Source organism: Bidens hawaiensis, unplaced genomic scaffold (assembly GCF_021521415.1).
Source record: "Bidens hawaiensis isolate Kalapana, Puna unplaced genomic scaffold, B.hawaiensis_p1.1 tig00029002_1, whole genome shotgun sequence".
Classification (NCBI taxonomy): domain Eukaryota; kingdom Viridiplantae; phylum Streptophyta; class Magnoliopsida; order Asterales; family Asteraceae; genus Bidens; species Bidens hawaiensis.
This window is the reverse complement of record NW_027494769.1, coordinates 61,879-77,067: the sequence shown is the minus strand read 5'-3', so window position 1 is coordinate 77,067 and position 15,189 is coordinate 61,879.

Sequence of the window (15,189 nt, the reverse complement as noted above, 5' to 3'; positions counted from 1 at the left end):
TCAGATACAGTCGTCCCTGCTGATCGAACATGGCGAAATCATTGATGCTTTGAAGGTGTTCTTGGCATCTCAGGGGGAGACGAGCTGTAAAGGCGATGAGCTGAGGACTAAGAAGCGAAATGATCGAGACGATGATCCCAATGCATCGAAAGGTGCAGGTGGAGAGTTGCCAAGAACTGAACAAGCTCTTGGGACTTCCACAACTCAGGGGGAGTCAAGTGCAGCGGGCGGTACATGTGATGAGGTGGTGGTCGTGGATGTTGAGGAGATGGATGATGAGTTTATAGGTGATGATGATGTTTTACCAGTTGAAGAGATAGAGAAGATTGGTGCAGAGATAGTTATTGATAATGAGATAGAAGAGGGAGAGATAGTAGAAGAGAATGTGGAGCATGAGATTCCGGATGTTGATAAGCCAGATATGGGTAAAGATATGGGAAATGATGAGACAGAATGGGAAGAGCAGACAAGATGGAAAGAAGGCTACGCTCAATGGTTCGTAAAAACGAAGAAACCAGCGGTCCCTACTATGTTTAAGAAGAGTTACAACATTAGAGGTTATGCTGAATCGAGAAAGGGGATTATATGCTGGATATATGATGAGCAGTTGAGGCTCTTTGTGATAAAAAGATATGATGGTGTTCAGTACTTCAAAAGGCTGTTGAGATCGTTGAATACATTGCCTGAATGTGAAGTGAAAGACTTAGCCAGATTGGGATTGATAAACAGAAGTGATGGTAATATGGCTAGAGTCATTGGGAAGATTGTTTGGAAGGAAAGTATAAAAGAGAAGAAGTTCGAGCTGTTGAAACCACAAAAGGGAAAACTCATTGAAGACAAAGATAGAGGGATGAGAGCAGATGGCAAGCCTTGGATGATTATGAAGTATAAGCCAATCCGGTGTCTAAAAGAAGTGCCGATGAAACAAATGCCCAAGGATGTGCTGAAAGAGCTAAAGTGGTGGTATGTAGATTGTGAAACAGCTGAAGCAGTAATGGAGGACGAAGATGAACAAGAGCTACTGAGAGTCTATGATCCGATGCATCTAGTGAACTTATCTGAAGCTGATCTGCAGGCGCTGAATGAGAAGAAGATATTTTATATTCCTGCTTGAAAAGACGAAGCGAGGAAGTATCAAAGAGTTGTTTCGGTATGTGTACGAGAAGGAGTGCATGCTTGAAAATGATGATACAAGATTTTTGAGATTACAAGACACGTGCTTGAAGATAAAGATATGAAGCTACTGCCAAGGGGGAGTCTGTTGGTACATGATGTTAGTAGTTCAGTATATAGTGTCTGTAATCGAGTCGTTTGGATTTGTGTTTTGTATGTAGCGAAGTTAGCTCACAAGTTCGCTAATACAGGCGAACTTGATGAGTAAGCGAAGTTAGGAACAACTTCGCCTGAACATGCCAGGCGAAGTTGTCATGCTTATAAGTATAGGTTACGGCTGAGATGTTAATAAGTTTTGAGTTTACGTGTAACGAGCTGTGTAATCAGTGATTGATATCACGTGTTTCCAGTTGCAATATACAACGTGTCTTTGCTTATTGTAACGTGTGTTCAGTCGTGTTAGCTCGTATCGTCTTCTACGCTCGTAACGTCTTACGTAGGGATTCCGCACCTACGTAGAACGAGATATTCCGTGTAGATCCGGCTGGGAACCTACAATACACTAGTAAGGGGGATGATGAATTTGGAAATAATGAAGGAGATGATGAGGGTGAAACATCTCCAATAGTGGTAACATTAAGGAATTTGGAAAGCGTAGAAAAAGTGTTTGCAACATACAAATCTGGTTCGATAAAGTCTACCCCCAAAACGAAGAAGGTGACTTTTAATGTGCCGGAATTCAAGCTTGAATCGGGAGATAAAAAATGATCGTGAGACGTCAGATGTTGTAGCTAAAGGAAAGCGAATTGCTGGACCGGATTGGGAGGTATACACACCGAAAAGACCTCAGCGACTGAAGTTCCTTTCCGAAGTTTTATGCTCTCCATATGCGAAACTTGTTGTTAAGTTGAATGCTGTGCTAACAAAGGAAGAGGCGAAGTTGGCTGAGTTTGTGTTCGCGGCTTACGAGAATCATTGGTAAGTTTAAGCTGTTTTGAGTTATTATTTATGAATAGGTATTTGGTATGAGATAGCTTATATGTACTGTTTTTTTATTTCATTAATTAGGGACATTATATTTAGCACGGAAGGGGGGTTAGCATACTAAAGGTGATAATGGAAACTTTACGTCCGGACACATGGGTGCATGTGTCAGCAATGTCAGCTTAGGCAAGTTTGTTGAACCACGAAGAAGCTATACGTTCAAAGTTTAACACAGTTCATAGGCTTTTCTGTTCAGCGGTGATGTTGGTATGAATATTATTCTGCTCAGTAGTGTTGTTTTGTTTTTAATGTATAATGAATGTTTTATGTTGATAGTTGATACAATTACTGGACTAGTATCAGGAAGATATCACAACCAGATGCAGGCTTTTTAAGGACAAAATGGACCATATTCTGGAAATGCAAAGACTAAGAAGCATTCTAGGGGTGGAGGTAGTTTTAATTCCAATTATAAACACGAAGCACTTTTATCTAATGGCGTTCAACCTTAAGACCCGTCAGACGTTTGTTATTGATAATATGGAACCAGGGGGTTGTTCAAGTATGGGTATAAGGGCTGGCCTGAGACGATGGTATGTGTTTTTTTTTTTTGTTAAAGCATTATTATTAAAATTAGATATTAAATGTTGTTGTTACTTATAACAAGAAAAAACTTTTGCGGGTTACCTAGCGTTGATAAGTCACCCCGGGGCGTCAAAGGTCAAGACGTCTGCACTAACGAGGGTGGAGATACCTTGGGTAGTAAAAGCAACCATGTAGATTGTGGAGTGTTTTTAATGAGACACATGGAGACCTTTAAGGGTTCTGTGACAATGGAGTGGTTTGCTGATTGTGGGATTTCAGAAGAGGTGGACTCTTGCAGAAGAATTATAGGGAAACAAAAGGCGAAGCTAAATGATCTTCAAAGGAAATATGCTGGGAAGATTTTGCTAAGCGAAATCAACTTGACAAAGGAGGAGACGGTGCACAGTATGATGAACTACGAGAGTTTGTTGGCTGCTGAGAAGATGGAACTGGAAAACACAACGCATGCAAGAATCATTGAGCACTTGAAGCTATGTTGATATTTTATTCCAACTTTTTTGTTTATGTGGATTTGAATATTAGACCTTTGGTTTTGTGTTTTGAATTTAAAAGGTTTTGCCAAAACGTTAACTTATTTTCTGTTTTTGCAAACCCCGAACTTGTTTTGGATTTTAATGCTTATGGATTGGAACTATTTTGAATATGTGGTGTTGATTTAATTAATGATCAGTGTGTAGTAGTATATTTTGTGTTAAGCATTTGTTGTGTAATTTTTTATTTAATTTAGGATCGGCGTGTATTACTATATGTGGATTTAAGCATAAGAATTCAAATTGTTTTTGTTTAAGTTGTTGTGTGTATTAGTATACAGATTACGCAAATCCATGTAGTAGTTAATGACGAGTTTGTCCAGGATTATAGCACGTGAATTAGAATTTAAACACTCTCAGTGTATAAGAAATTAAGTGTAATATTTAGGAAGCAAAGTTTTTGAAGGTAATGACTGCTAATCTGGATGTGATAAGTAGTTAAAATATCAAAATGATAGGAACAAGCATGTCAACCAACAACACGAAAAATGTGTAAATAAGCACAGTTTGAATAAATAAACAAAAAACATCACAGAACACATCATGATCGAGGAACAAAAAAGACCAGACAAATATGAATAAATAAACACACTGAACATTTTTAGTTTTGACAAAAACATAAATGAGAACTGGAAAAAGTTATAATGTGCTAATAAAAAACAAACCACACAAACTTAAAAAAACAACAATTAACCTTAATGTTCCATCTCATCAATTTGGGAGGATGTAGCATTCGCTGAAGTGTCGCCCGTTATAGCATACTTATGATGATTATGGGCATCGTGACCTGGTTGCTTACATATTCTGCACATCCTTTGAGGGTTATGCAGTTTAATTTGACTTATTGCTTGATATCGTAAAGACCTAAACCAAATAGGAAGACCACAACCTTTATTCCTAACACCAATTGGAGCACGCATGTTAATCTGATCAGGTTCAGGGAAGCCAATGAGTTCTTCAAACCGGTCTCTCCTGCTAGGTCTAGGGCATCAAACGTAACCTCGTCAATTGTAGATTTGTAATAGTTGACGTAGTCACGAAACTGGTTTAACTTTTCCATATCGGTAACCAGCTTATTTATAATATGATCATGAGAGATATTGATATCTCGAACAACACGATAGACGTCGGTAGTTTTGTCTATGTTAGGCTCATTAAAACCAACAGAACGCATTGGGCTATTAGAAATGGCATCTTTGGTCCACCTACGATTAATTACTGTCTTGGGAAAACCCTAATATCTCCAATGTGGAGGACCTTAAAAATGTGGCGACATAGTAAACCAAATTATTCGAACCGCTTGTAGCTGCAATACACCGTCACGTCTTCCGAGCAAATCATTACCTATGATGATTACTAAACTGGTGATATGTATAAAACAATAAATATTAAAAAAATGTAATGTAAGGCCGTTTCATATTTACCTCATGAAAAGAAGCAGGTAGATGCTCAAAGTCTCGAATACTAAACTTTATTAAATCACTGACCTGTTCGTAGCTTCGAGAAGTGAAGTTGTGAAGTGCAGCCTGAATTTCCATTTGGACATCAAAAAAGATGGTTCTAGTATATATTTCATGAGTTTGTTTTTCAAGAGTGTAGTTACTCATTATTTTTGCACTTGTGTAATGACAATCATGATCATTCTTTTGATGTTCATGCCTTTGATGTTCCAATGCAATTTCAAAATGTGCAGAGAACTCGACCAAAGTGCAACGTGCGTTGCAAAATTTTCCAAAAAAGTAGTTCTCGCTCTCTGATCTTGATGACGTACGCATTAGACCAGACATGTTTTCTTCACGATAGTATGCTGGAATCCACGACTCTCTAATCTGGAAAATATCTTTCAGCCAAGTGTGATCGTGTGACTGAAAATCGGTCATTATTGAAAATATCACAAAGCCGACTCTTAAAGTCAGTAGTGTTGCATAGATTGGCACCAACCTGTGAATTTAACTTTTTTTAGATAATTGAAAACAAAATAATCATTATTGTTATAAAGAAAAATGGGGAAAAATAATTAAAATGGAATTTATACATTCCCAGATAGTTTATCTATAATATGCCACATGCACAAATGGTGTCTAGAACTAGGGAAAACGTCTTCAATTACACGTTTCATGGTGAGGTCTTGGTCAGTTACAACCACTTGGGGTTCGTACCTAAAGGCAGTCTTAAAACACCTCAATAACCATGCAAGTTTCTGCTGTTTCATCGCCAAGGAGAGCCGCACCAAGAGTAGCATTCCTATTATGGTTGTTAATTCCAGTAAATGGAACAAAAACCATGTTATACATATCAGTTAATATAAAACGAAATAAATACACACTACTTTTGTTTGTATAATTGAAAGGAAAAAATGTATAATATGGAATGAAAAGTTTTGTACTTGTTATGACGATATGTAGCATCAAATGGGACAACGTCCCCGAAGACATAGAAATTTCTCTTTGCACACTCGTTGGCCTAAAATAAACCCTTCAATGTGCCATCCTTGCTGGTAATATAGTCACATGAAAAATTAGGACAATAGTCTTTTTTCACCATAAGACGTTGAACAACTATCTCAGCATCTTAGTCGCCAATATACAAGTTAAATCTTTCTTTTGTAGTTTTTACAATCAGAATTTGTTACGCTAACTTTATCGAAGCCATCGTACAGGGTCCGCATAATGTTAAAAGCCTTAACCGGACCAATGTTGATATTAGCCAAATAATCTAACATCTTTTTGTGTGTAAATGTAGGCTCCCTAGCAGCAGTCAGAAAATGGATATCATTCTCGTTAACAAAAAGATGATTGTGTGCTCGCCAAAAAATTTAACCATATATTTGCCTTTATCAGTTAAAATCAAGCGGATTTGTGCATTACAACTGATTCTTTGAGAAGGTCGCCTACGCTCTTTTTTCCCTTTATAATCTTGAATAAGCGTGTCAGCCTCCTTAATCGTTCTTGACCCATCCTTGCTACAAACAAAATACTTGAGCCGAAGAACGTTATTAACCACCCTTTGTGTGCCTTTCCTTATAGAAAATCTGCCCGCTAAAGCATATCTTTTATATAATTGCTCTGCAACGTTAACAGAATCAAAAATCATACCTTCATTGGGTATCATTGATGCAGACCCAATTGGCGTGTACATCTTCGTGCCGTAATTGGGAGAGATGTGTTAAATTCCAAGCTTTTGGTAGGTTGGTGGATCTGTAAAGTAAATACAAGGAAACTAATCAAGTTGTATTCAAAATAACAAGGCTGAAAATAACTTAGAAAAAAATGTGCATAAGACAAAGAAATTAGTATATGAAGGCACTTACGGTAAAAATAACGGAATTGTATGCATAGCACACATTAAATAAGTCAAACTAACAACACTGATGTGGATAAGACCACACTGGTGACCCCGTCAATTAGGTGGAATTCTAAATAGGTATACTCAACGTGGCTAAAAAACGCAAATATAACACACAATAAACGAAATTGATGTAGATTTATCAAAGAATTAAATTAAAATAACACACTATAATCAAAAGAATACACATTTTTGAACCGGATTACATAAGATCATACCAAAAATTGAACTTATTTAGGCATATCGAAACAAAACAAAAAACACAATATTATAAAATATTAAATGAAGAAACAAAACATGAAACACAACATCATGACTAAACACAGTGTATACAAATCATAAACACACCATACGGTTAAGGTTATTCCGAAATCAAAACACGTCATAAGGAAATTATTATCCGCGCCATAATGACGAATTACATAACATCGTAACCGAATGTTTATAGGTTAAGACAAAAATCAGATGAACATAACACACCATAGTTACGAAAAACATAAAGGCCCAATGAGAAAAAGAAGACTACTAGAGTTTTACCTAATTGATGTTCATTCATGAAGGTCTCCATGTTGAATATTGCATTGATTAAGAAGATTATTGGATATGAATAAATGAGATAGGGAATAAGAAAAAGAAGAATACTGGATACGAAAAAGATCGTGTTGCATGATAATTTCTTGATTGTTAATTTTTATTTAATTTAAACTGAATGTCGATTAACAAGGAACAAAATATCGATCTTATTTAATTTTTATTAATTATATATTTACATACCATAACAAGAAAATAAAATAAGATTACAATCCTACCCTTATTTGTTGATTTTAATCTAATGGTGGAAAATTATTCATACACTTTTTAGGAAAAAAATTACTTTTTATTTTAACATTTCTCTCTCTCTCTCTCTCTCTCTCTATATATATATATATATATATGTAGAGAGAGAGAGATGGTTAAGTTCAGGAGAGAAATGAGATTATTGCAAAAAGTGCGAGACGTTATTCAACCAATCAAAATTTTTCCTTTTACTTTTTATTTTAATTAACTAGAAGGGTGTAATGGCAAACCATCAAATTGTTTTATTTGGTAACAATTTAAGTTTGGAAGTTTGAAATACTACTTTACTTTTTATTCTTTTTTTAGTTTATTTATATTTTAATTTAATTTTAAGAATACATATAAAAAGAAATTATTTTAAACCATATATGTATTATGTTTTTAATATTAACGATCCGTGGCTTTTGACCCACAATAAATAATATTTATTCTTATTATATCGTATATCAAACAGATCACCTATTATTTATTTTTTTAATCTTTTATTTCTAATCACATTAAAATATATCAAGATGTTGGTTCATACAAATGTCGTTACCTAATTTGTATTTGTGTTATACAACTCCTAGTTTAATATTGTTGTAGTGTAAGGGTCTCTACAGCAAAACACTATAAGCATGCATACTATACAGGGACAAAATGAAATATTTCAACATAACATACCGTAATAATAAATAAATAAAAATGAAATATTTCAAACATAACATAACATAATAATAAATAACTAATACATTTCATATTAGGTTTATCATTAAAATGTAGGTTTATGAAAACAATGTAGGATAAATAATTAATGTATTCGATATACGTTTATAATTATAGTGTATGTTTATAATACCAGTGTAGGAACAAATAGTGTAGGTTCCTAGCCGGATCTACACGGAAATATCTCGTTCTACGTAGGTGCGGAATCCCTATGTAAGACGATACGGGCGTAGAAGACGATACACGCTAAACACAAGCAAACAAACATTACAATACCCAAAAGACACGTTGTATTGCAACTAATAACACGTGATATGTCAATCACCGATTACACGTACTGAATCGTTAATAATCAAAACAAGCCGTAGCTATACCTATATATCATTCGACAACTTCGCCTAACATGCTAGGCGAAGTTGTCACTAACTTCGCTTGTTCCACAAGTTCGCCTATATCAAGCGAACTTGTGAGACAAGTTCGCTTAAACATTAATACAAAAACCAACTAACACAATTACAGACACTAGATACTGAACTACTGACATCATGTACCAACAGACTCCCCCTTGGCAGTAGCTTCATATCTCTATCTTCAAACACGTGTCTTGTAATCTCAAAAATCTCTTATCTCCCGTCTTCAAGCATGAACGCCTTCTCGTACATAAACTGAAACTACTCTTTGGTATATCTTGGCTTCTTCTTTCCAAGCAGGAATGTAAAATATCTTTTTCTCGTTCAGCACCTGCAAGTCTGCTTGAGACAAATTCACTAAGTGCATGGGATCATACACTCTTAGCAGTTCTTGTTCATCTTCATCCTCCATCACTGCCTCAGCCGTTTCACAATCAACGTACCACCATTTCAGATCTTTGAGCACATCCTTGGGCATTTGTTTCATCGGCACTTCTTTTAAGCACCGGATCGGCTTATACTTCATTTTCATCCAAGGCTTGCCATCTGCTCTCATTCCTCTGTCTCTGTCTTCAACGAGCTTTCCTTTCTGCGGTTTCAACAGCTCGAACTTTTTCTCCTTTATGCTTTCCATCCAGACTATCTTCCCAATGATCCTAGCCATGTTATCATCACTCCTGTTTATCAACCCCAACCTGGCTAAGTCCTTCACCTCACACTCAGGCAACGTATTCAACGATCTCAACAACCTCTTGAAATACTGAAACCCATCATACCGTTTAATCACAAAGAGCCTCAACTGCTCATCATATAACCATCAAATAATCCTCTTTTTCGATTCAGCATAACCTTTGATGTTGTAACTTTTCTTGAACATAGTAGGGACCGCCGGTTTCTTAGTCTTTACGAACCACTGAGCGTAGCCTTCTTTCCATCTTGGCTGCTCCTCCCATTCAGTCTCATCACATTCCGTATCTTAACCCAGATCTGACTTTTCAACTGCCGGAATTTCATGCTCAATGTTCTCCTCCACAATCTCTCCTTCTTCAACTTCATTGTCAATCACGATCTCAGCCCCTATCTTCTCGATCTCTTCCAACGGTAACACATCATCGTTACCTATAACATCATCATCCAATACCTCCTCAGCATCCACAACCACCACATCATCACCCCCCGAACCACCAGCTGCACTCGTTGACTCCCCCTGAGTTGTGGAAGTCCCAAGAGCTTGTTCAGTTCTTGGCAACTCTCCACCTGCATCTTTCGATGCATTGGGATCATCGTCTCGATCATTTCTCTTCTTCGTCCGCAGCTCGTCACCTTTACAGCTCGTCTCCCCCTGAGATGCCAAGAACTGTTTCAAGGCATCAAAAAGTTTACCATGCTCGATCAGGAGGGACGACTGAATTTGATTCTCCGCAACGAGGCGCTGAATAACATGAGTCTGGATTAGATTTACTCTTGACTGTTCTGCCACGACTCTTTCAAGAACTGCTATTCTTTCCGAGCCGGATAGGGTTGCATCGAAATCAAACCTCATATGTGATATGTCTTGAGCGTACGGAGGAAGGATCCCCAAGGTAACCGGCACCTCAGAAACAGGTGGAAACGTAACCGCAGGTGGTATCGTAACCGACAAACCTGCAGTGGCAACAACCGTCGACTCAACAAACCTTGCAACGACCTCCGATGGAGTAAGAGTTGGAGGGGGCAAGGACACAATCTCCGGAGCCGAAAGCTGGAATGTAGTGGGTGGGATGCCGAAGTAAGATGAGGTAGTCAACACGGGAACATCCGCGGCGCTTGGCCCTGTAACTAGCAATGATGTAGGGACCATAGTCATACCAGACAGTGCGGGTGGAGAAAAACGGACCACCCTTGAGCTCTCACCAGCTCCCGAACCTGCACCCGCCCTTTCCTTTCTCGCTCTACGAACCAAACGATGTAGATCTTCTTCAAAATCCGAAACACTGTCATCGGTGTCTCTCTTTCTTTTCCCATGAATTCTTTCTTGAGTAATCAAAATCTGTCTAGCTTCAGCAACATCATCATCTGAGGAATCAGAATCAGCCACAGTCGTAGCTGCCATTGACACATCAACACTTGAAACCTGTGCAACCGAGACCTGTACCTCCTCCGCTGGATCAACACGTTCCATATCGAAGAATCCTTGGCCGCCAAAAGCAGCTTCAAGATCAACGTGTTCCTCCGGTGCCACAACAGGTGCAGCAGGCAGTGATTGTTGTACCTCAGGCGGTGGTTGAGGTGCTCCTGCCTGTTGCGGTACCGGATCCCGAAACTCGTCCCCACGAGCTGCAACATACTCCGGGTTGATCAAGTACCCAAATAACGGAGTATGTCGAGGACGGAGCTCAGGTTTACTCCTCGCACTTGATGATCTACACTGAGCGAAGATTCTCTTGCTAACACTTTCCACATACCGAATCGGACGGCTCTGAGGTAATGTGAGAGCCACATGATTCAAGATCATTTGAAGGAATCTTGGATACATCAAGAACCTCTCACGCGTCACCGCTCGTCTTTGACGATCTATCTCGTAGAATACCATCTGACTAAAGCTATAACGCTTATTGTAAGTCAGTGCTGTCATCGCCGACTGCATCGTCGCGCCCATTCCATATGTACCAGCCTTTCTCCCCGACATACACATGATCATCACGTGCATAAGAAAGCGCCATTGGTCTAATAAAAACCCCTTGCGTCTCTGAGTATCCCCCAATGGACCAGAATAGCCCATTCTTAAAAACGCACCATCTCTGAATGGTGCCACGAAGTCTGTAGGTGTAACACCCCGAAACCGCAGCGGAAACGTAAACGGGGTGCGACAGACTCGTCTGATATCAACCACATTGTTTATAAAGAAAACTGAATACATTAATATACTTCAAATTGCATTATCTTGTATTTCATTACTGTCTAGGTGATACACGCATCATACAATACGATACACAATTCTATTTGTTATAATGTATCCTAACATCCTGCACGCAAATCTTACACACATCAAGCACTTAGCACGTAAGCAATCACTTCATCTTAATTGTACCTGAAAAGCATGTGAGAAAACGGGTCAACTACGAATAGTTGGTGAGTTTCACAATTTTAGTAAACCATGATAAATCCATATCATAATATAATATTATCTGGGGACACTGTTAACCCAGTACTGTACTCACTCCGGGGACAATGTTAACCCGGAAACACTTCTAGGGACCCCTGGGGACACTGTTAACCCAGTACTGTACTCACTCCGGGGACAATGTTAACCCAGAAACACTTCCAAAGACATCTGGGGACACTGTTAACCCAGTCTTGTACTCACTCCGTACGATTCCCGTACAATCAAATATTTATAAATACACGCAAATCCATGCGTTCAATATGTACTTAAACATTTAAATAATAACATGCTTTCCGCCCCGGGAAAATATTTGAAAACAATTCTGAAAAAGGGGCTCGTGAAACTCACCTTAGCACATGCAAGCAGGTAACAACAATCATTATCAATTAACGCGTCCAATCTGTAATATGATCCCTAAGATCGTTATTATACACTTATTGTTTATATAATCTTTTAACCGTATCAACTGGTACATCTGGGGACACTGTTAACCCAGTACTGTACCCGAAATACTTCTCCGGACTCAGATTGTGATGTCGTTTAGAGTTCAACAGTCAAATTTTCTATTAATTCGTTTTCCCCGTTTTGCGTGCCCAGCACGGCTATCCAATTTTATTTTTCAAAATGAGTTTGGTCGCACACGACCCGCAAATAGTTGTTGACTGATAACTTAATTAAAGTGGTGAAATTATAGCTCGGTTTAGACGTCCCGTTTGGCCGCGGGACCCGTTTCCGTCTTTGGCGTACCGGAAACTGTTAAAATAGGTTAAAATTACTCAAATCATCCGAATTACTTTCGGATGATTTATTTTTACTTGTTTAATTATATGAAAATCGTTCATTTTTAGGGTTTTTATACACCAGTCAGCTCGCTTAAGCGAACTTCACCGGTTTACGCGTTTTAACTTTAAAAGTTTGATAATTAGCACAAATACTTATCCGTTTACTCTCGGATCTTGAAATTTTGAACAAATCACTTTTTAACAGTGGGGAATTTAATAAAAATATTTCCAGAATTAATTCTTATATTTAAAATTTATTTATCTATTTTTAAACACCATTTAAACACTAAATATGTCGTAAATACCAAACGATCTTAGAAAAATCCCAAATTTTTCCTGGATGTCCCCTGCCATCCACATAGTCCCCTATAATTTTTCCAGAACCAAAATCTTCTTTTACATGTCATTTTTACTAAAACCAAGCTAGAACACCCTAGAACTCGTTTAACCGAAAAGCCTACTTAGACTTCTCCAACTGACCTCATATTTTGTGTGTGACATATAAATGATATAAAAAGCTTATCTGAAATTTTCCAGAATTTTTCATAATATTTAACTATTTTTCACCATTTTTGGCCAAAAGCGAGCATTAAATTCACCAAATATTCATCCTTTATCCAAAAATTACCAAAAATTCACAGAACTCATATTTTCATGTGTTTAACACCTCTGTAAAATTTCATGACCTAAATCTAAAGCATCAACAATCTGTCCAAATTTCCCAAAACCGAACATAACCGAATATACCTTTCGTTTTCCGCCACTACAAGCTACAAACTCGTCTTTCCGCCTTATCTACCACTAAATACAGAGCCTACAAACAATATACCACAATACCAAGCAAGTTACACTCACGATCAAGCCATTTATTTCATGGTTTCGGTTATGATTCCAAAAACAAAGATTTAACCGTAAAAATTCTTTTTTGATTCGTTTAACTCCTTTCTTGGACCAAGATCCCTTGTATAACCCGTATACATCACTTGATCATGCAAGAATCGGTTTTCATCTTTGAAACCTCATTTTCTTGCAATTAAACTCAAGAAACGAAGATGGAAACGTGATTAACTCGATTCTTTACCTTGTTTTCTTGCTCCAAAAGCTCGGGTTTTTGATCATGAGGTTGAGAGGTTTGAAGGATTGTTGGATTGTTGGATGAAAAAAAGAAAAATGAAATGGGGTTAGCCCCATTGAGGCCGATCGGAATTATGTGGGGGTGGGGTGGGACCCACCTCTTCATTCTTGGCCACTCATTTGGATTCTCGTAATCCGGATAATGTTTTGGATAATCTGATTCAGTTCATTTTTCGGTTAAACGTTTAATTCGGCTTAAAACGGGGTGAAAACGGTCGTTTTTCGGCTTAAAAATGAAATTTATATAAAACCGATTTAAAAACTTTAAAAACTTAAATCATGACATTTATTAACTTAAAACGTCATATTACTAATTATTACGCATCTTTTTCGGCTTGATCGATCGTCTCTTGCTCGGTTTGGTATTAAAGGTTTCGTTTAACGTACCGACGTACTATTAAATCGAAATCCTTTTTCTGTGCTTTAATCCACTTATCCCGAAGCTTTAATACTTCGTAACATCACTAAATATCATATAACTCGTCTATAATTGAACCCTCGATTCATTCGGGTTTCAATAACTATCGATCGATTGATCGCATATTCAATACGGTGAATTATATATTCACGTACAATCAATACAATGAACCATGTATTCTCGTATGATTACTATGGTAATTCATGTACCCGACATTAAATATGACGTAACTACAGTCTACCGGTTAGGGTATACCTGGTTTCGTCGGAATCGTTACAGTAGGGTCATCTCTCGTTTCATCCCCAAACTGCAAAGCAACCCGTATCTGTTCTGACGAGAACTGCACTATCTGATTGTTAACCGTTGCACGCATAACTGGGGGCTCTACTCTGCAATCATACTCAACCGTTTGCCAGAAATCTTCTATGTTAGGTAAGGAGATGGGCAGTGTTGTAGTAATAGCGTGGAAGATACGCGAGCGGATAAGAAACGTGATGATCTCGCGATAATCGTCAACACCGCTCGCATCCGGGTCCAAAGTTATGTACATGTTATGCCCCGGGAAAAACTGCTGATTGTTATCTCCTCCTTCGTCACCACCAGCACCACCTGCTCCCGCTACAGCTGCCATATCTGCAACACAAACTGTCTAAGTTAGAGAAACGTCGAAGCAAATCACAAATTTGCTTGTTACCATGATCGTAGTTATGATTGTTTCTGTATAGGCGAAGTTAGGGAAAGGGCGAAGTTGTGAATAACTTCGTCTTAACTATAACTTCGCCTGATAACAGTTAGAGATAAAAATATAAAGGGTCAGGCGAAGTTAATGATAACTTCGCCTGACCACAACTTCGCCTCTTGTGAAGAGAAACAATTAAATCAACAGGCGAAGTTAAGGATAACTTCGCCTAAACTGTAACTTTGCCTGAATATGAAGCGGCAACAGTTTAGACGTTCAAACGAAGTGAATTTGGTCAATTTGGAGATTGCGGACTCAACCAAACATGTTTTGACGGAGATCAACACGATCAAGTTGAATACGACTACGTTAAAACAAGTTTGAAAAGCGGGTGTTGGATGTTTGAAAGAACGGGGTCACTAATCGAATCAAAACAACCACTGATTAACGCCATTGACATTGATTATAAGATTCTACGACCCTACACACCTTTAACACAGA